Source organism: Schistocerca americana, chromosome 1 (assembly GCF_021461395.2).
Source record: "Schistocerca americana isolate TAMUIC-IGC-003095 chromosome 1, iqSchAmer2.1, whole genome shotgun sequence".
Lineage (NCBI taxonomy): Eukaryota > Metazoa > Arthropoda > Insecta > Orthoptera > Acrididae > Schistocerca > Schistocerca americana.
The window spans coordinates 498,898,956-498,920,316 of record NC_060119.1 but is presented as its reverse complement, the minus strand read 5'-3'; the positions used below and the strand labels follow the sequence as shown (position 1 = coordinate 498,920,316).

The 21,361-nt window shown below is 43.2% G+C and overlaps 1 protein-coding gene and 1 non-coding gene across 2 annotated transcripts in view; one reads left to right on the top strand and one right to left on the bottom strand.

Annotated features, from left to right (window-relative positions):
* The window catches only part of LOC124567300 (uronyl 2-sulfotransferase-like), a 191,964-nt gene that overhangs the window by 78,262 nt on the left and 92,341 nt on the right, over nucleotides 1-21,361 (top strand). The window lies entirely within an intron of this gene.
* Nucleotides 2,326-2,399, bottom strand: Trnat-ugu. Its single transcript has one exon. It is a non-coding gene; the product is annotated as a tRNA-Thr (tRNA).

Genomic DNA, 21,361 nt, shown 5'->3' with positions numbered 1-21,361 from the left:
TCTTCCCTCGGGCATGGATGTGTGTGTTTGACCTTAGGATAATTTAGGTTAAGTAGTGTGTAAGCTTAGGGTCTGATGACCTTAGCAGTTAAGTCCCATAAGATTCCACACACATTTGAACATTTTTTAAGTATTAATCAACGAGTGGTTTCAGTTCGATACAGCGTAGCTGAAGAAAGTTCTAGACACGCTCGCCGAAGTGAAGCCATTGTCAAGGCCAGAGGCGGTGTTAAATGTAAAAGCGTGGTTGCTGCTCGGAGCGACTAGTTTTTTGCCGGTGTGCTGACATGGTCACTGCGCCAATGATTGCAGTCGACCGGATACGAAAGCTGATGGCCGACGGTGAAGAGAAAATCCAATTAAAACGGTGAGGCGCTTTCTCGCGGAGCACGGCAGCAGCTCGATCGACAAGCGGACAGTGGCCAAACGAGTAACTGGAGCGAGTCGTAACACTTGTTAGTCACTGATCGCTCCGTATCAAAATAATTTCTCTTTTTTTTGTTGCCTCGTTAGCAACGTAGTTCTTAAGGAAGACAGAAACCCTGTTTCAGCATCGTCCTTCTTTTGAACAGTTGGCCATATCTTTTCTTATAAGTGGCTATCAAAAAGTATTCGTTCGAAGGGCGTGCAGTTCAGAATCGGTATGCCAAACAGGCAAAATCGCTTTGAGCACTGAGGCAACCAGACCACCAACGAACCAGGTTGCAGATATCAGTTTGCTAAAACGCCGTGTCCTGCTGCATGAAGAAATCCGACCGAGCGAGGTGGCACAGTGGTTATCACACTAGACTCGTGTCCGCGAGGACGACAGTTCAAACCCGCGTCCGGCCATCCTGATTTAGATTTTCCGTGATTTCCCTAAATCGCTTGGTTCCTTTGAAGGGGTACGGCCGACTTTCTCCCCCGCTCTTAACAAATCCGATGTAACCGATGACCTCGCTGTTTAGTCTCCTGTCCCAAATCAACCAACCAACCAAGAAATGAAACTTCCTGCTAGATTAAAACTCTGTACCGGACCGAGACTCGAACTCAGGACCTTTGCCTTTCGCGGACAAGTGCTCTACCAACTGAGCTACCCAAGCACGACTCACGGCTCGTCCTCACAGCTTTACTTCTGCCAGTATCTCGTCTCCTACCTTCCAAACTTTACAGAAGCTCTCCTGCGTTTGTAAGGTAGCAAACGAGGTATTGGCAGAAGTAAAGCTGTGAAGACGGGGCGTGAGTCGTGCTTAGGTAGCTCAGTTGGTAGAACACTTGCCCGCGAAAGGCAAAGGTCCAGAGTTCGAGTCTCGTTCAGGCACACAGTTTTAATCTGCCAGGAAGTTTCATATCAGCGCACACTCCGCTGCAGAGTGAAAATCTCATTCTAGCAACCAAGAAATCCCTAACCGCCTGCTGCATATCTTCGTCCGACGGGAGAAGTCGATTCTACAGGTCCTTTTTTAAAGGACCGAAGGATTGAGAATCGCATAAGGAGAGGTCAGGGCTATGGACTGGATGCTCGAGTGTCTCCCACTTAACTTGGCGTAACTTCTGCGTTACGGCTTTTGCTATTTGGGGACGTGCGGTACCATGAAGCAGCAGCATTTCTTCTCGCACCATCCCACAACGATGATTTTCGACGGACATGGTGCGCCGCAAAATTCTTCATTCTCCCATGGATGTCTACCGGTGCATGTTCTTCGGCAACCAAAAAAAAACTGCACGTTGGTCCTGTTTGGACACATTTGGTAATAACGTCGCATAATTCAGTTTCCGCAGTTACCGCACCCACGTCGGAAAGACACAAATCTCACACTGGTACCTAGCCTACATCTCTTATTAAAGTCTACTGAAAGCAAGATGCATTGCGCTAACAAGCTGGTACCTTGCACATCATTTCAATACATTGTAAGATAATATTCAAACACTCGATAATTATAGAACATTGTATAAAGAACAAACATAGGGCTATATTCGGCAACTTCCTTCAACTAGTATGAACGTACCTTTTCCGCTCTCCCAGTTCTTCATTTTATGTCCCACTTATGCACTAAAATTTCACATGAGGATATTTTTATGAGATTTCTTACAGTCCTGCATCGGAGTCTCGCTATGTTGCATATACGCTGCAACAGCGCACTCAAACGGAATCTTTTTGATCGCCCCCTTGCATTTCGCCGCATCCTGCATAACATGAGCGTACATAGACATTCTCTGGTGAGAATGACGGTATCGTCGGCCCCTTTAGTGCTTCTGGGGAGAAGTAGAGCAGTTACAATGAAATGAACACCCTTAGCTGCTTACAGGCGTTGACATACGTCAACGGGGACAGATGAAAATGTGTGCCCCGACCGGGACTCGAACCCGGGATCTCCTGCTTACATGGCAGACGCTCTATCCATCTGAGCCACCGAGGACACAGAGGATAGCGCGACTGCAGGGATTTATCTCTGGCACGCCTCCCGCGAAACCCACATTCTCAACGTATTGTCCCGCACTACATTCGTAGTGCCCCCGCCCATTATACTGATTACTCGCGGCGCGTTGCCGATTCCCGTAAGAGTTCGGACACTGTTTGTGCATTCGCACAGAAGAAGAAGAAGATGGTCAAGTGGCCGGTGAGCCTTAACTATATATATATATATATATATATATATATATATATATATATATATATATATATCCATCTGAGCCACCGAGGACACAGAGGATAGCGCGACTGCAGGGATTTATCTCTGGCACGCCTCCCGCGAAACAACAGATATATATATATATATATATATATATATATATATATATATATATATATATATGGTATCTGTTGTTTCGCGGGAGGCGTGCCAGAGATAAATCCCTGCAGTCGCGCTATCCTCTGTGTCCTCGGTGGCTCAGATGGATAGAGCGTCTGCCATGTAAGCCAGAGATCCCGGGTTCGAGTCCTGGTCGGGGCACACATTTTCGTCTGTCCCCGTTGACGTATGTCAACGCCTGTAAGCAGCTAAGGGTGTTCATTTCATTGTAATTTCATTCTAACGAGCTGTATGGTCACCGATGGTATCTGTTCTTTCGGACATGTCCGTAAGAACAGATACCATCTTAGTATATATAAGTAGAGAAGTTGCCTGCAGCAGATTTCGCCGCCCTGTACGTGATCTCAATCCCCTTCTCGCCATTCTGACATGTTTACGGCGGCTTCCGTAAATCTCTTAAAACCAATGTCGCTATGGTTCTTTTGGAAAGAAAACGATCACTGGGCGAGGTACTGGGTAAATTACTAAGAGTCACGAACAAGTTTATGCTCGTATGTGTGTGCAAAAGTTCATTCCTGTACCTTTGATCGCTATATTTTGGGTAGTGGTATATAATATTAAAGGAGCTGGTGACTCAAGAACCAAGTGTTCAGACTGGAATACATGCACAAGAATAAAGCATAATCCGGAGGCGTTTGGCACAAAAAAAAAAAAAAAAAAAAAAAAAGTGATGCAGTTTGTGACTTTTGCATGACGCCAACTAATTGTTCTCTCCTGTTTCTGCAAAAAATAAAGACACGCCCTGTGATTCAGAATTCAAACAGCTAGCCTGCAGAAATCTCGTAAAAATATCATCATGGGAGATTTTAGTGCAAAAGTCGGACATAAACTGAAGAATTGTGATAGCGGAAATGGCAAGTTCATTCTGGTTGCAGGAAGTTGCCGAATACACCATTATGTTTGTTGTTGATGAAATGTTCTATATGTATTGAATGTTTGAATATCATCTTACAATCACCACGTACATTATCGGATTCTGCGGTTAATCTCTGCACAAATACACACATCAAAGAAAGTTTTGCATCACCCCGATTCCCAGAACTGAGGAAGATAGACGTTAACTGTGGATATTGTATCACAGATAAAGTCCCTTTGACTGTTCAGAGATGTCACTAAACCCGACCAAAGATGTAAACAACCATACATGAGCAGCGCCTATTAGATGGAGGGGGTCCGACAATCGATCAGTTCCAGTCAGTCCACCAGGAAGGAGGTACACGGCTCGTGTTGTCTGCAGTTCAACCATGCCGCGGTTCGATCGCGTCCGCATTGTTACTTTGTGCTACGAAGGGCTCTCAACAAGGAGCGTCTCAGAGTGAACCAAAGCGATGTTGTTCGGACATGGAGGAGATACAGAGAGACAGGAACTGTCGATGACATGCCTCGCTCAGGCCGCCCGAGGGCTACGACTGCAGTGGATGACCGCTACCTATGGCTTATGGCTCTGAGGAACCCTTACAGCTACGACACCATCTTGAATAACGATTTTCGTGCAGCCACAGGACGTCGTGTTACGACTCAAACTATGCGCAGTAGACTGCATGATGCGCAACTTCGCTCCCGACGTCCACGGCGGGGTCCAACTTTGCAACCACGACACCATGCAGCGCAGTGCAGATGGGCCAGGCAAACAACATGCCGAATGGATCGCTCAGGATTGGCATCACGTTCTCTTCACCGATGAGTGTCGCATATGCTTCAACCAGACAATCGTAGGAGACGTGTTTGGAGGCAACCCGGTCAGGCTGAACGCCTTAGACACATTGTCCAGCGAGTGCAGCTAGGTGGAGGTTCCTTGTTGTTTTCGGGTGGCATTATGTGAGACCGACGTACGCCGCTGGTGGTCATGGAAGGCGCCGCAACGGCTGCACGATGCATGAATGCCATCCTCCGATCGACAGTGCAACCATATCGGCAGCATATTGGCGAGGCATCCGTCTTCATGGACGAAAATTCGCGCCCCCATCGTGCACATCTTATGAATGACTTCCTTCGGGATAACGACATCGCTCGACTAGAGTGGTCAGCACAGCATGTTCTCCAGACATGAACCCTATCGAACATGCCTGGGATAGATTGAACAGGACTGTTTGTGAATGACGTGACCCACCAACCACTCTGAGGGATCTACACCGAATCGCCGTTAAGGAGTGGAGCAATCTGGACCAACAGTGCCTTGATGAACTTGTCGATAGTATGCGACGACGAACACAGGTATTCATCAACGAAAGAGGACGTGCTACTGGGTATTAGAGGTACCGGTGTGTACACCAATCTGGACCACCAGCTCTGAAGGTCTCGCTGTATGGTGGTTCAAGATGCAATGTGTGGTTTTCATGAGCAATAAAAAGGGCGGAAATGATGTTTATGTTGATCTCTATTCCAACTTTCTGTACAGGTTCCGGAACTCTCGGAAGCGAGGTGATGCAAAACTTTTTTGATGCATGTAGTTCGTTATGACACTGCAAGACCAGTGAAAGCTGATAATTCCTCGGAAATACTACACGTTTTTTTTGTGCATTTGCGATAAAGTTTATAGTTTAACATCCCGCTGGTGACGAGATCATAAGAGACGAAATTTGAATAAACCTTCAACACAAAAATATATAGGATGTGATATAATATGCAGTTCTCCACAAGCACGCGAAAGCGTGCGCGCTTGTTTGACTGTGTGTGCGTGAAACTGTTCAAAGTTCTTTTTGGATGTGGTTGAGTGATTTTGAGCGTTTTTGTTGAATATTTGTTACGTATTTTTAAGGTTGTTGACGAGTTTTTGTTGAGTGTTGTTGGCAAGCTCTTTTGTTCCTTGTTTTGTGTGTTTTTTTCTTTTCTTAGTATTTTTTAGTGCTGTTGGTGAGTTTTGTGTGTTTATGCTGAGCATTGTTGGGTGTTTCCCGGTGCTGATCACTGATGTTCTGTGTTAGTATTTTCGAGAGTTGATTGTTTTTAGTGCTTTTAGGTGCGGTTATTGAGTGGTGTGTTAAGAACAGTTGTGAGCCATCTCAGCGGCTGTATGGATTTTGTTTCCAACGTGAAACAATTGCAAAAAAGTAATTTTGAATGTTATTAGAATGTGGATGCTAGGAACAGGTTATATTTCTGTACTGCACTCCCGCGACAGCAGACTCAAGAGCAAATGGTCTCTCTGAGAAACATTTTCTTGCTTTCTCTCCATTGTGTAGTGCCGAAAAAGTCACTGAGTCATAAAGAAAATATGGCTACAACTCCTAAGAAGTAATACGTCCCATCTAAATTCCAGACGAAAATAAATAATAAAAGAAAACTGATAAGATGTACAAAATACAAGGATTTATAAAGCACTGTAAGGGAACTTCATGAAATTGAGAGCAGAGGGACGTTTTGAAACACCATGTCACTATTAGATTTGAAGTACGTTAACGACTTATGAGATTCATCCCACTGATTTCGTCAGGACGAAGTTGCGCTCACTGCAGAGAAAGGGAGTAAGGAGGAGACGAGCCTGCTGTGTATTTTTCGTGCCAATTACACGGCTGTCAGATGTCGCTGATTGCGCAGTCTTCAGACATCCAGCGAAAGGAAGGCATCGAACAAACGGCGCGGAAGTGAAGGTGCGTCGCGAATGCGGCCCGTCTGGTGGGCTGTCGGCAGGCGATGCTCACCTGTAATTGCCACACGCTCCTGTGCCAAGCGCCCTCCTTTCCTAAGGCCGTGACTCTTTTGCCAGGATTTTAGGCAATCTTCAAGAAGAACGCAAGTGAGTGGACACTACCTTTCCCCATGTAACTGTTCTCTTAATCAGTGGTGCTAGAAATAATATTCTACACTAATAGCAAAGTGTACGAAAAACAGAAGACGGATAAATTTCAAACGATTCTGTTGCTTGATGACTAAAAACACACAGTTTATTCAGTCAGTGTCAAAACCTTCTATTTTTTTAAAACCACAACACATAAAATGATGAGCAATGCAAGAAAAGAAATGAAAATTCACCACGCTTTGATGAAATAACGCTCTTCATGTGTGATATTAATCAGATAACGGTAGTCCGATATGAAGTCGAGATCAGTCCCTACTTTTTCCTAGTAATTTTGTGACACTGTAGCAGCTATCTGTTATATAAACTCCACCGGTTTCTGTGGTAGTTGTTGTCAGCAAACATGATTTTAACGTCAACTTCCAAAGAGGGAAAACATATGTAGGTAGGTAAAGGCCGGCCGCGGTGGTCTAGCGGTTCTAGGCGCGCAGTCCGGAACCGCGCGACTGCTACGGTCGCAGGTTCGAATCCTGCCTCGGGCATGGATGTGTGTGATGTCCTTAGGTTAGTTAGGTTTAAGTAGTTCTAAGTTCTAGGGGACTGATGACCACAGATGTTAAGTCCCATAGTGCTCAGAGCCATTTGAACCATTTGGTAGGTAAAGCTAGCAAAACGATCAGAAATACCAAGAGACTGTAATGACACATTCCGACGCAGAGACATACAATACTTTAAAGCCTGCGCCAAAGATTAAATTGAGAGGGATGTAGAATATAATCTCTGTGATGTTCATATTGGATTCTCTTTTGTTTCATACTCCAAGGAGGAGTTAAGATACACTTTCTGTTGTTACCTTGTAGGGGATGGACGTAATTTTTGGTGTGTGCGTAAAGGCAGCCATCTTGTTGGTATTTATGGTTTGTGCGATTAGCAGAGCAAGTCTTATTGTCTTGTGAATAGAAAATAGTGAGAAGTATCAAAGTTTTACGAGCATTATTTAAAGCGACGTAGCATTGTATTCCTTGGTTTCCACAGTCTTCGTGAAGTAAACCGATGCTGACTTAGGAAGACACACACGGTCAACAAAGAGAAGAACATCGATGGCAACTAATGAATTAATATTGTGTCAGAAGGACTAATTCTACGTCAAAGGTGAGAACTCCGATTAAATCAACACTGACGTAGAATTCAAAAATGTAATTAATCGGAATTGTAAATTATATTACAGGCAAATTTCACGCAGGACTGAATTTGTCCGCATTCAAGCCGGTCAATAAAGTCCGTAAAAAACCCTTTCAAAAATTCTGAAGTTAAAGTTCCATATCCATAATTTTTTCTCTTTTCAAAAAATCAATAAATTTAACTTATTATTTATTTCGCCACAAGACGTACATGGAATGAGAAACTTTAAGAAGCAAACAAAGCATTCAAGAAACACAAATCACAAGTCTTTTTCAGAGAAATGAAGAGAAGAATTGAAGGTTTCGAGGCAAAAGAAACCTTCATAATAGGACAAGATGACACACTAAAAATTGGCGAGGAATACGTGTGCGAGGAAACGGCTAGGTATTTTAGGGATTTTCTGAATGCAGAAGCACCGACAGTAAAGTGGGCACACTTACGTTCTAGGGACGAAAATCAGGATAGTCTAGACAATGCACCCACCAGGGCAGAAGTAGCAGAGGCAATTAAAAACCTCAAAAACAACAAGGCATCAGGTAATGATGGTATCTGTGCTGAAGAGATCAAGTGGGGTGTGCCTGAAGTACAAAGAAGTACAATATAATAATGGATCTCTGGAGAAATAAGAAAATACCCATAGGCTGGAAAGAAGCCATTATAATACCACTACACAAGAAAGGGGACAAGAAAGTACTGGATGACTACAGGGGCATCTCTCTCTTAAACAAAGCGTACAAGGTTTTGTCGAGAATCTTGGCGAACAGAGTTGAAGAACAACTGGGGCCTACAACAGGAGAGTACCAGTGTGGCTTTAAAAAAAGGGAGGAACTGTACAGAACAGATATTTGGAATAAAAAGGATTATAGAACACAGACACAGGAAACGAAAAAAGACAATAGTGACATTTGTGGAAACGTTAAGCGACACTACTGCCAGGATCAGGCATCGCAGTACGCTGTCAGGCAGCTTCGAAATAAAAACAGGAGTCCAGCAAGGGGATGGACTGTCACCAGCATTATTTAACCTGGTTTTAGACGAAGTAGTGAGACAGTGGAGACAACTAAATAGTAACATGAAGATCAAAGGTGTGCAAATAGGGTACAAGATCAAACATAATGCTACAGTGGGCTGCATGGAACTCGAAGATGACATGGCACTCGTAAATGAGACAGAAGAAAAGGCAAAGACAGCACTAAAAAATCTAGCCGAAACAGCAGAAAAGGTCGCACTGAACATTGCATATAAGAAGACCAAGACATTGAACACTGAATCTGACGGGAAGATAGCTGGTCAAGTAGTTGAGAAAGTCAACAGTTTTCGTTATTTAGGGGAGAAAGATAACCAGCGGCATACAGAGCAACAGTGACGCAGTAGACAGGGCACATCTTTTGCAGAAGCTTCGGTATGCATTGAAAACAACACAGGGCAAGAAAAATCTGCCAGGGAATGCCAAATTGCGATACTAGACAGCAACTGTAAGAAATTCTGCTCTGTATGCATCAGAGACGATCACATTCGGCAAGAGAGCTTGTGTACAGTTGGAGGAGGAGGAGCGGAAAATTTTGAGATACATATGGGACACCAAAAAATATGGGGATATCAGGATACACAGAACACGACATGAACTGTATGAAAATATTGAACCCATATCGAGCGAGATACAGAAGAGGAGGTTACGATTTGGTGGGCACATCATGTGGATGGACGAGGAGGGGTGAACTAAGAAGGTATGGAATGTAACATGTCATACGGGAAACAACTGGGTGAAGGAAGTCAGAGATGACTGGAAGGCTGTAGGAATAAAAGAAAGGAATCGGCAGCTAGTGGTACAGGACAGGAAGAAATATAAAAGGTTGGTGGATGGTCACAGATGGCCGGACACCAAAATCAAGATTGTCTTAACAGAAGAAGAAAGAAACAGAAGAAGAGAGAGAATGAAGAGGTATTGGGACGAAATAAGACGTACAAAGCAAGCCACACGTGATCCTGAAGGGTCCTAAGGAAGCAAAAGAAGAAGGTAACAAGGGAGCGTGGATTGACTAATCTCTCTTCACCGTTCTATCAGACGAGGTCGGTCACTCTGCGCTTTTCGTTAGCACAGTGAGTTTCCTCTGAACCAACCATACTGCTGTACAGTGCTCTGCTTACCGCGCCCTTATTAAAGTCTTTTGAAAGCAAGCTGCATCACGCTGACAAGCTGATACTTTGTACATTTCAATGCATTAAGTAAAGTATTCATCAATCCGAAGATCGTTTCGAACGCCACCAGGGCAGGAGGCAAGGTGGGGGCGGGGGGTGGGGGCCTATGGGGGCTATAGCCCCCCCCCCCCCAATCGAGTATCATATTACACTGGATAAAATAACTTCAGAACCCAGCGACTATATTGCTCCAACAGATTCAATCATTTTTTTTTATAATTATGTACGAATATAGGTTGCAATGAATTTCAGACACATTTTAACAAAAGAATAAGAGCGGCAAATAGCTTATTATCTAAACCAATACGTATCATTTAACTTAAAATTGGCGTCTTATTATTTATTAATACACATTTTTTACCCTGAACGCCAAAACAGCTACCAAAAAATACTCTAAGAAATACCAAATTTACCAATTTGCCGGTGGAGGACCCCACCTCTCCTTTTGTTAAGCGATATTCCATTCCCCCATACCCAATCCCCCCCTTAGCTCCCCCCCCCCCCCCCTCCTTGCCGCATGCCCCCCCCCCCATTAGCTCGTTACCTCCACCCCCGCTCCTTGACCGACTTCTAGAATCGGCCCTGAACGCCAAAGTGCTTTACTGGGCATGGTCCTGTTGGAGGTGGTATGCCGCTACCTTCCACCAACCTTTGAACTGATTTACATAGCCAGTTATAGATGGAACTACAGTTTAACGTGGATTCCGAAGTAAGGTAAAACTCGGCATTTTTCACAACAATGAACTTTTCCAGAAGTGAAAGAATTAATGTCCCATGACACACGTTGAAGTTCGTCGTTGATCCATTCATTTAGGTTTTTATTACAGAGGTCAGCTAACCCTCTCACCGTACACGCTGAGCTATCATGCCGGCTACCACTGATCCACCGAGCTAAGAAATTCCGATCTATTAAGACACATCTATTCCCACTTATGAGCGATTCTGTTGTGAATTCATCCTCAGTATGACACATCCAAAGATTTACTACCACCTAATGGCGAAAACGCAGACGCTTTGCGTTTTCGGTACATTTCATGTACCAATCATCACTGTAGAGCAGGAACACACTGACCACGGCCCGCGGGCAGCATACGGTCGGTCATTTGATGGCGGCGTGCCCCTCGCTATCCGTTATTGTAAATTTCCTTACTCATCTTTTATTGCTGCATGAAAGGAGAGAGTGGACCCTTAAAAATGTAGAACCTAGTTCTTTTAAGCCGCGCCAGTCGATAGCTAGCATTGGGCCAGAGGGATCCCAGTTCGGAATAATAGTCTCTTACGGCACGTTATTTTTTAACTTCTGCACTACTAGCGCAACGGTGCAGTCGCGGTAAGAAGAGCTACACGAGGACCTGCAGGGAACGACTTTGTTTAGTTGTCTGTGGTTCGTCTTACTATAGAGTGGTCAGAAACAGTCTAACTTCAATGCTAGCTAATTCGGAAGCGGCACAACTTGCCGAAATTTTTCCCCTAACTGTAACGTGGGACACACGCTCAAGGATACTTCAACTCAATACAGACAAGGCAATAACTACTAATCAAAGACCAACTCTGGTTTGTAGTGTCCAACAGATTTTAATTTAACAATTTCATGACAACAGCAAGCTGCTGCTATCCCAGAACAATATACATAATTGCCTAGAATTTGAAACATAACCAAACAGACAAAATGTCTATGGCCGTTAAAGCCCACCCCAAACGATAAATAGTTTTAAAACCCTGTTTACATAAATTTTAAGAACGATACAAATATTTTACTGAGAAAACTCGTACAGAAGCAGGACACCTTTTAAGATATGACAGCAGAAGCAACTCACAATTTCTCTTTCTGAATAAGATTTTAAAAACCCAGCACGATGAAAGGAATCTGATCAGGTATTACAAAATTTCAGTCACAAGTAATGGCACATCAGAGGTGCGCGGAAACTACAACTCTGGTGGAGCCTGAATGAAAGCTGAAAGGAGCGGTGAAGAAGGAAAGACGGACGCCTTGAAACGTCTCCTTAGGAAAATTATTGAATTACTGTGCTGATAAACCCCTTACGTTATTTGATTTTCAAACAGCTGAGCAAAACTGAACGTACTCAGACATTTCTCTCTTTACTTATTCTGATCATCACTAAACTGACACACAATGCTTTTAGCGCAACGCAATCTCACTTTCAATAATCCCTACAAAAGAATGGCTGTGACTAACAATAACCTATACCTTTCATGAATCACTTACCTCACAAAAATCTTCGTTATTCGAACTACTGCAATACAGCGGGCGCCAATACTACCAGCTACATAAAAGATTCTAACTACTGGAGGCACTAACTACTGATAGGAATAGTTAGCAAATGAAAGATTTTGATAGAGAACAAACAATGTATTTACCTTAAAGTGTTCAAAAGTCATAATATATATCCTCTCATGACATCCAGTCTTACAATTTACTGTCTCTGATGGACACAAGTCCAGATCATCCGCTCTCAAAACTCCGCCATCTCTCTCCCCACATCCACCACTGCTGGCGACTCACCTCCAATTGCGCAACGCTATGCGCTGTTACCAGCCAACTGCCCAACACTACAATAGCAAATTCCAACAATGCAAACCAGCCACAGAATGCACCTACCACTGTCAGTGATTTTTATATAGAGCGCTACATGGCGTTACCAACATAAAAACTTTAACAGCCTAAGAATGCACCTACCACTGTCAGTGATTTTTATATAGAGCGCTACATGGCGTTACCAACATAAAAACCTTAACAGCCTACTTACAGCCTCGACATTACCAGGAACAAATAATAAAATATTCAACTTAGATTCACCGAAGAACTGGAGTCTAGTGATAAACACATCGACCGTGCTCTCGATTAAAATTCAGACTGGCCTCCACCAAGGCCTGTCCCCCAGTTAATTGACCAGCCGCAACGGACGACGCGCACCGCTGATTATACCACTGAAACAACAACATAAAACCACACAGCATCTGGGCAGTATCCAGAGTAACACAACAACAGTTCACACTCCCTTTGCACAGAAACCACGATACATGAAAATTTACCATGAGAACATTGCAGAAAGTGTAGAAACCGGAACACATATTCTGTCCTATAATCGTAAATAATAATTACACACAAGAAGAAAAACCATGTCACAAATCTCTTAATTTTACCAAAGAATGCCACTGTAGGTAGATTACACTTAATAGCAAAAGGCAGAAGGAAGTGCCAGAAAATCGAACCTGTGGTTATCTCGGAATGCACAGACACGCCCTTAGATATACACTCCTTGCCAGAATCTCAAGTACGTTCAAAACAGACAACCTTTTTCACACAGGTAACTACTGTTGTGCATCAGTGATCAACACGAAACAGATGACATGGGCGTCCAAGCACTGGGAGAGGCGTTAACTGCAAACAGCACTAAATTCAGCATACATATATACAACAGGACTTTAAGAAACTGAATAATTCCCACAGTTTGACTCTGTGGCGCATCCGGTTGCAGGCGGATACATTCCAAAGCCACTTTTCACAGTTTCACATCGTTTAGCAGCACAGACGAGACCATCGCCCTCTCACTAGACTTAGTACACATTCCCGAGCGCACGCACATCTCCGTCCGCGGCCCTATTGCCCACGTGACAGAAAGAGGCAGAGCATACGCAAAGAGCGACCGCCGACAACCAGACTGCACACCAGCCAACCAAAACCAGTCCTCTCCCCACAGCGCCGTGCGCTTAAATAGCCGAAAAGCGACCAAAGAGGAGAAGCGCGGCCACGCGGTACAGAGTCGATCGCAGAGATCTTAAATGAAAACTGTGGTGTCACCGCCAGACACCACACTTGCTAGGTGGTAGCCTTTAAATCGGCCGCGGTCCGTTAGTATACGCCGGACCCGCGTGTCGCCACTATCAGTGATTGCAGGCCGAGCGCCGCCACACGGCAGGTCTAGAGAGACTTCCTAGCACTCGCCCCGGTTGTACAGCCGACTTTGCTAGCGATGGTTCACTGACAAAATACGCTCTCATTTCCCGAGACGATAGTTAGCATAGCCTTCAGCTACGTCATTTGCTACGACCTAGCAAGGCGCCATTACAGTTACTATTGATGCTGTAAAACATGTACCGTCAAGAGCGATGTTCACCAATTATGGATTAAAGTTAAGTATTCCACCAGCTACGTACGTTTTTTGTTAGTCTCATTTCCTTGAGCTGTTCCACACCTCACGCCAGCCTGCGTGAGCTAAAACGCGTGCCTTTCGGCTTCCTCTCATAGTGGGTTGGCTGTCTTGCCAATCCACAACAAAAACAGTGAAGCGACTGGCGCCAAGAGTGCCACGTATCACTAACAATTATTTCTCAGCCCAGTCTACTCTACAATGCCCTTACAACCTTTTCGGACTGTTTCTTATCATCGTATATATTGCCGAACATCTGCTGCACATCTTATAGTCTTTAAATGTGTCTGCTCCTTTGCCCTAAAATACATATTTCTTCGTGTACTTTCCCTGAATTTCACCAGTTTTCGTTACGGTTGGACCCCATTCCAAATGAGGAGCTTGAAAGCCATGTTGAAAAGTCGCCTTTCTAGTTATTCGTTCCTAAGTGAGTTGTGAATTGCTAAGCTACTGCATAAACGTTCTGTACCAGAGTTCTCGACTTCTAAGCGTAATACAGTCTCCGGCTGACGAAGTGAAAGTATATCCGTAGCCACACTTTGAATAAAAAAAGTTGGCTGAACAATCAGGTGCCACTGTGGCAGAGTTCGGTCGAAGCGTGCATTCTGCTTTCTGCGTTCTGTTTGCTGCACTCGGCATTTCATGTTGGCGGTCGTGCCGGACCTTCACGCATTTCGGGACTGGCTTGTGGACACTGTGTACTTAGTTGAGGGTACGTTCCGAAGGCCACACCCATGTTGCTGTAAACTACAAGAATTACGGCGGGGTCGTGGCTATGCTAGCAAGCCTGGGGCCTAATATTTTGTTTGAAACGCTTTCGGGGTTACAGATGTACACTATGTGATCAAAAGTATCCGGACACATGGCTGAAAATGACTCACAAGTTCGTGGCGCCCTCCATCGGTAATGCTAGAATTCAATATGGTGTTGGCCCACCCTTAGCCTCGATGACAGCTTCCACTCTCGCAGGCATACGTTCAATCACGTGCTGGAAGGTTTCTTGCGGAATGGCAGCCCATTCTTCACGGAGTGCTGCACTGAGAAGTGGTGTCGATGTCAGTCGGTGAGTCCTGGCACGAAGTCGGTGTTCCAAAATATCCCAACGGTGTTCTGTAGGATTCAGGTCATGAATCTGTGCAGTCCAATCGATTACAGGGATGTTACTGTCGTGTAACCACTCCGCCACAGGCCGTATATTATGAACAGGTGCTCGATGGTGTTGAAAGATGAGATCGCCATCCCCGAATCGCTCTTCAACAGTGGGAAACAAATTGTGCTCAAAACATCAATGTAGCCCTGTGCTGTGATAGTGCCATGCAAAACAACAAGGGGTGCATGAAAAACACGACCACACCATAACACCACCGCCTCGAATTTTACTGTTGGCACTAAACATGTTGGCAGACGACGTTCACCGGCCATTCGCGATACCCACACGCTGCCATCGGATCGCCACATTGTGTACCGTGATTCGTTACTCCACACAACGTTTTTCAACTGTCCAATCGTCCAATGTTTACGATCCCTACACCAAGAGAGGCGTCGTTTGGCTTTTACCGACGTGATGTGTGGCTTATGAGCAGCCGCTCGAACATGAAATCCAAGTTCTCTCACCTCCCGCCTAACTTTCACAGTACTTGCAGTGGATCCTGATGCAGTCTGGAATTCCTGTGTGATGGTATGGCTAGATTTCTGCCTATTACACGTTACGATGCTCTTCAACAGTCGGCGGTCTGTGTCACTCAACAGACGAGCTCAGCCTGTTTACTTTTGTGCTGTACGTGTGCTTCACGTGTCCACCTCGCTATCACATCGGAAACAGTGGACCTAGGGATGCTTACGAGTGTGGAAATCTCGCGTACAGACGTATGACACAAGTGACACAATCATCTGCCCACGTTCGAAGTCCGTCAGATCCGTGGAGCGCCTCATTCTGTTGTCTCACGATGTCTAATGGCTATTGAGGTCGTTGATATGGAGTACCTGGCAATAGATGGCAGGACAATGCACCTAATATGAAAAACGTATGTTTTTGGGGGTGTCCGGATACTTTTGATCACATAGTGTACCTTCAGCCATGTTCAGACTTTACTTCCATTGTTCAGAGACAAAGGTCTTATTTCCTGCTCGCGTAACACTGTCGGTATTTGTTGTATATCCGTAAGATTATCATTCGTTACCTTCTCACTATTCTACAATTTTCAGAGTATTCTGTAGGGTATCGAGTTTCCAATTGATTTGATTCGCATGTACCGTTTAATTATGCACCACGTTATGCCTCATAAGACAAATGTAATTTTATTGTTTGCCACTGCTTATTGCGTTACTTATCAAGAAACAGGAATTTCTCTAAAGCAATTTCGATTTATTTTCGTCTCGTATCAAGTTTGTACGATTTTTGAACTGTTTATAAGTGGCTCCATATTTTTACTTGAGACAGTATTTGATCTGAGAACAACACATTACGTACATTCCGCCTTCGGAAAACTTACTAGTAAAAAAAGATCTGCCATGAAGCAGTAATTTGAATTCGTTGCTTGCTTTTATTTTCAGCAAGGTAAGTCAATGTTAGCGAGTCTTCTAGTCTTCATGCAGTTACAAACCGTTTTGGATGTGACTGATAAACATATTCATTTTGTGGATAAGACGTTTGCCTTCGAAAATGAGGTTGTACTATCTCACTGCACGTAATCTGCCAACGAGGGAGGTCACTCTTACACTTATGAATCATGATAGGAAGATACAAAATACAACTATGATCTTGGATTCATTGAAATATTCGTCAAGCTCCCTTTTTTCCACTGAGCAATGAAAGCACTTCCTACTGCTGAATATTTTAACTAAACAATTATCTGAAGTGTTAATAAACTATTCTTGGGTCAAAATTTTTGTGGTAGAGGGGAATCTCTTCGAGTTGTTTTGCTGAAATCATTTATTTTATGTGTTCAATTTAGTTCAAGGAAGAGGAACACGAGGGTTTCAAGCTGACAAAATTTAGTGGTTTCGCTCCCGTCTGAAATAAATTTGGAAAAAGTCACGGTCGCCATGTTACTGATGTCATTAATATGGTTATTTCAGATTTAATCGCTTCTACACTAAATTCATGTTTTGTTGCCATGAATCTTCTAACAAAAGCGGTAAAGTTAAGTGTAAAATGCAGAGCTGAACAGGATTGTGAAGAGCAGCGATGCGAAGGATACCCAGGTGTAGACTCTGCCGCGCATCCTTGAAGCGCGCACAGACGGATCCGGTAGCTGGCTCAGTCATCTGCAACGCAAATGACTCACTGGCCAGAGCCTCACGGCCGCGCTGGTGGACAGCAGCACAGCACGCGCCAAGTCTCGCAAGATCGAGCAGTAGAAGCCGACTGCCAGACAGTGAGCTAGCGCAGTACCTTGCTTCCTAACCGGCTCTATATTCAATGAAATACGCTTACAAGATTACACTTACGAAGATTTGCTAGCAGCTGTTGAAACAACTGTCACTAAAGATGAGCAACATGGTGATACATTACAGGAAAAGCGAGAAACCAAGTTTTATTTATTGAGTGAACATCATAAAATAGCACAATAAAAGAATATTTTGCGAACTCTAACGGACACAGACCTACCATCACCGCTCAGTTTGAGAGATCGCTTTCTGTATCGTCAGGTTGAAGCTCACACTTATGTTCGAGTTTGCCTACAAATGTTTGGGTTTTTGGGTAAATGCCGCCTTGAGCGAACACAATTTTCTTCTTTTTCTTACCTACGCATTTTCTCTGAAGTTACAGCAGCCTCAGGGCGGTTTTATTTTCTTTCAGTTAAATAAAAGAAAAATTGCTCTTTTCTATCTGTAGATATAGAATTTCAGTTTTTAAGAAGAGAATCTAACAAATTTGAAAGCAACACAAATATTTTTGATATGTTTGCCTTGTTAACACATGCCGTGGTTTCAGTGGCTTTCTGCATTTTGCTTTGTAGTTCTTTTCTATCACATTTCTTCATCTATAACTATAGATAGATTAATGTAGGAAATCATTCATATTGAAATTTATGACAAGGAACGTTATGGTTCAAATTATTTTAATGTACGTGAATTTGTGATTGTGTGTGTGTGTGTGTGTGTGTGTGTGTGTGTGTATATGTGTGTGACTGAGTTCGTCGCGCAATATGTTTCTACTAAATTTGTCAAGTTTCTACATTTCACACAGTTCATGTTTATAAGTGCAGTTTCGCACTGAAGAAAATGGGGAAACCTGAAAACTTTCCCAGTCGTAGTTTTCAAAGTAAATAATTTCCTCCGCTAAGCTCTCCATGGTTGCTGATGGCAAACCGTGAAAATCAGAATGCTACAATGCCAAACACAAAAAACCACAAAAACAACAGCATGTGTTAACAAAGTACAAATAAAAAATTGCATCTGCTTTTATGTCTGTGAATACTTTTCTTGAAATCTGAAATTCTGTATGTGCAGCAAGTAAAGATCAATTGTCCTGTTGGTGAACGGAAGGGAAAATCAAACACCGATAATGCTGTAACTTCAGCGAAACGTGTCTTGCCAAAAAAGAAAATATTGTTTGCTCAAGACGGAACCTACCCAAAAAACAAATTTATCCCTTAGAACTACGGAATCACTTCATCGGAACTCTGTCAACAACTAAACAGACTGAAGGGAAAACTGCTCTCAAAAATGTTATTTTTACATTTTGTAGACAAAAGGTTGTGGGCTATATAACGCCGATTATTGTTGTAAATGTTAAAATCATCGATGTTCAGAGGTCGATTACCAGCCTCGATGTTCAGAGGTCGATCACCAGCCATCAATGTTTAGTCGTCGATGATGAAATCCAAATCAGAATCTATGATTTTCCAGTACAGCCCATCCCTAAGAGAGAGTAGCAAGGGTGCACAGCTCGGTCATTTTGGACTGTCGAAAGAGGGACCACTGGAAACCATTCGGAGGTGGAAGTATTCTAGTTTAGCTAATGTTTTCGTGGGATGAAATGGGGCCAATCACTGGTGACCTGTACAGAGACCTATGCTCCAGTCTAACTGCAGCAGGAGAGTGCATCACTCCTCCGCTCTAGAACTGTCACAGCTGTGTAAGAACCAGTCAAAGTACATGCGAGTGCTTGAGTGGCTCATTAGGTCACCTAATCTCATATTTCTTGAGCAAATTTACGACCTCTTCGTGGGAGAGGTGCACATCATGGACACAATTTCGAAGACTCTCGTGAGATTGACGGTTGTTGAGCGGTCCTGGATCAGCATGGACCCACAACGCAAGTTTATACTGTGACGGTTGACTACTGCTATCAGGCCGTGAGTGCTGTTACGAACACCTCCTACGTGTTTTGTATACGGCTTGTATTTTATGGCGCAGGGCTACGTCGCATGATGTCCAATGGTGAAACAGAAATACAAGGCTAGCGATCAACACGAAGTTTCATCATTGCTATCATGAATTAAGATGACTATCATCTGAGCTATAAAAACAGATGACATCGGTTTTTGCATTGTAGATAGTAATATTTTTCAACGGTAAACAAGGTGAACGGTTTGCTTGCCCTTACAGTAAAATTGTGTCGTAAGGAAACTACAGTGACACCATTGTAAATAACTACAGAAACTGCTGAGTCTCAAGCACTATCAGTTACCAAAGTAACAGGCTGTTGTGAAAGCCAGCATCCTTCAGTAAAACATTATATTGTCTAAATCAATTAGTATGCAACTAGACTTCTATCTACCGCAATAGTACAAAGCGCTCTGGAGCACTCTGGCCCCAAATCAGACGGATGGTAAACGCCCGCTGTAATTGATAAACATTTTGCAATCGTTACTGCAGAAACATAAAAAGATGGCAACAGTATTATGACTGTCAGATTATTTCCTGGCATTCTCTGGCGCTTTTGAGCGTGAATTCATGCTAAAAGAGCATGTTTCCTCCCTATATAATGATAGCCTTCCTTCTATAGAACAGAATATTTTTAGTTTCACATATGGCCTGAAGTGTCTGCAAATAGCTCGATAACACGATCAAGACTTCAGAATACATTTATGTCCCAAGAATGTCTCAGACCTAAAATTAAAATTCCGTTCGGGTGTTGACTTTAAAACTGTTATGGAGTGTAGTTGACAAGATTTTTGCTTTGACTAGTGTTGTGTGCACATTATAAGGTGAGTGCGATATGAGACACACTAAGAGACAGAGAATACTTTGCAATGTCACCAGAACGTTCTCTTCGTCTGTTTCATACGAGACTAGAGGTGGGTAACAGGAACGGGTCTGTAGGAACAGTTCACTAAACTGAATGAAAGGACCAAAGAACGATTTCTAAGGAACGGTCGTTATGCGTTCCCTTCAGGTCGATCTCATTTTCACCCCAGTCTCGTTTAGTCGGTGTAGTCGTTTGTCGAATGATTCCTCATTTCTCGCTCCGGCTCCACAATTCTTCGTTCAGTTTCAGTGTTTTTCGTTCACTGCGTTCGCTTGTTCTTGCCCAATTTCAAACCGTTCTCAAAATTTAGATTTCTAATTCTTTCCGTACACCGTTCAGTGTACAAAATTTCCATCCACTAGAACTACCTTTTGGATGTTTTAGTCCGTGCTTTTGAAAATATAACGCCCATAATCCCAACATAGTTTTACCAAATAATATTTATCATGTACCATCTTCACTTCTTTACGCCTGAGGCACAGCTGGTTATCTTTTGAAGGAATTAAGGAGCATTCGGACTACCTAGAGCCCATTCTCACCTGTTTCATTCTCTTAATTCATCAACTTTTTTAGTTCTAATTTCGAAAATTTCTGATCCCACTAAAGTTGGGTGCATATAACATACTTATCAAACAAAGGGCCCTTACGGACTGATCAACCCTCTTCGATTTTCTTCATATTTCAGGTTTTGAAAATCAATGCCCAAATATTAGGTTGTAAAGCAGTACGATGCAATTCTGAAAAACCTCGATAAATCGGCTTTGTAGACTGGAATATTTCTGAGCTCTGTTATGTACAAAACGACTCAGGTTTAGGAGTGCAGTTATTGGCAGCCATACGTGTAACATAGTAGTTTTGTAATGGTAAAGCCGCTCCTTCTAATCGTACTAGGAGGAACTACTTTTTATTTTTATTTAAATTTCATGTGCATTAAAAATAGAAAGGTTAATTTACAGATATTGAATTACAATTTTCAATAAAAAAACGTATTTTCATTTTTAATTACTGGCCATAAACGAGTATTAACAAAGATCTACAGTATTAAATAATTAGATAAAAAAGGTGCAGTGAACGAATAAAC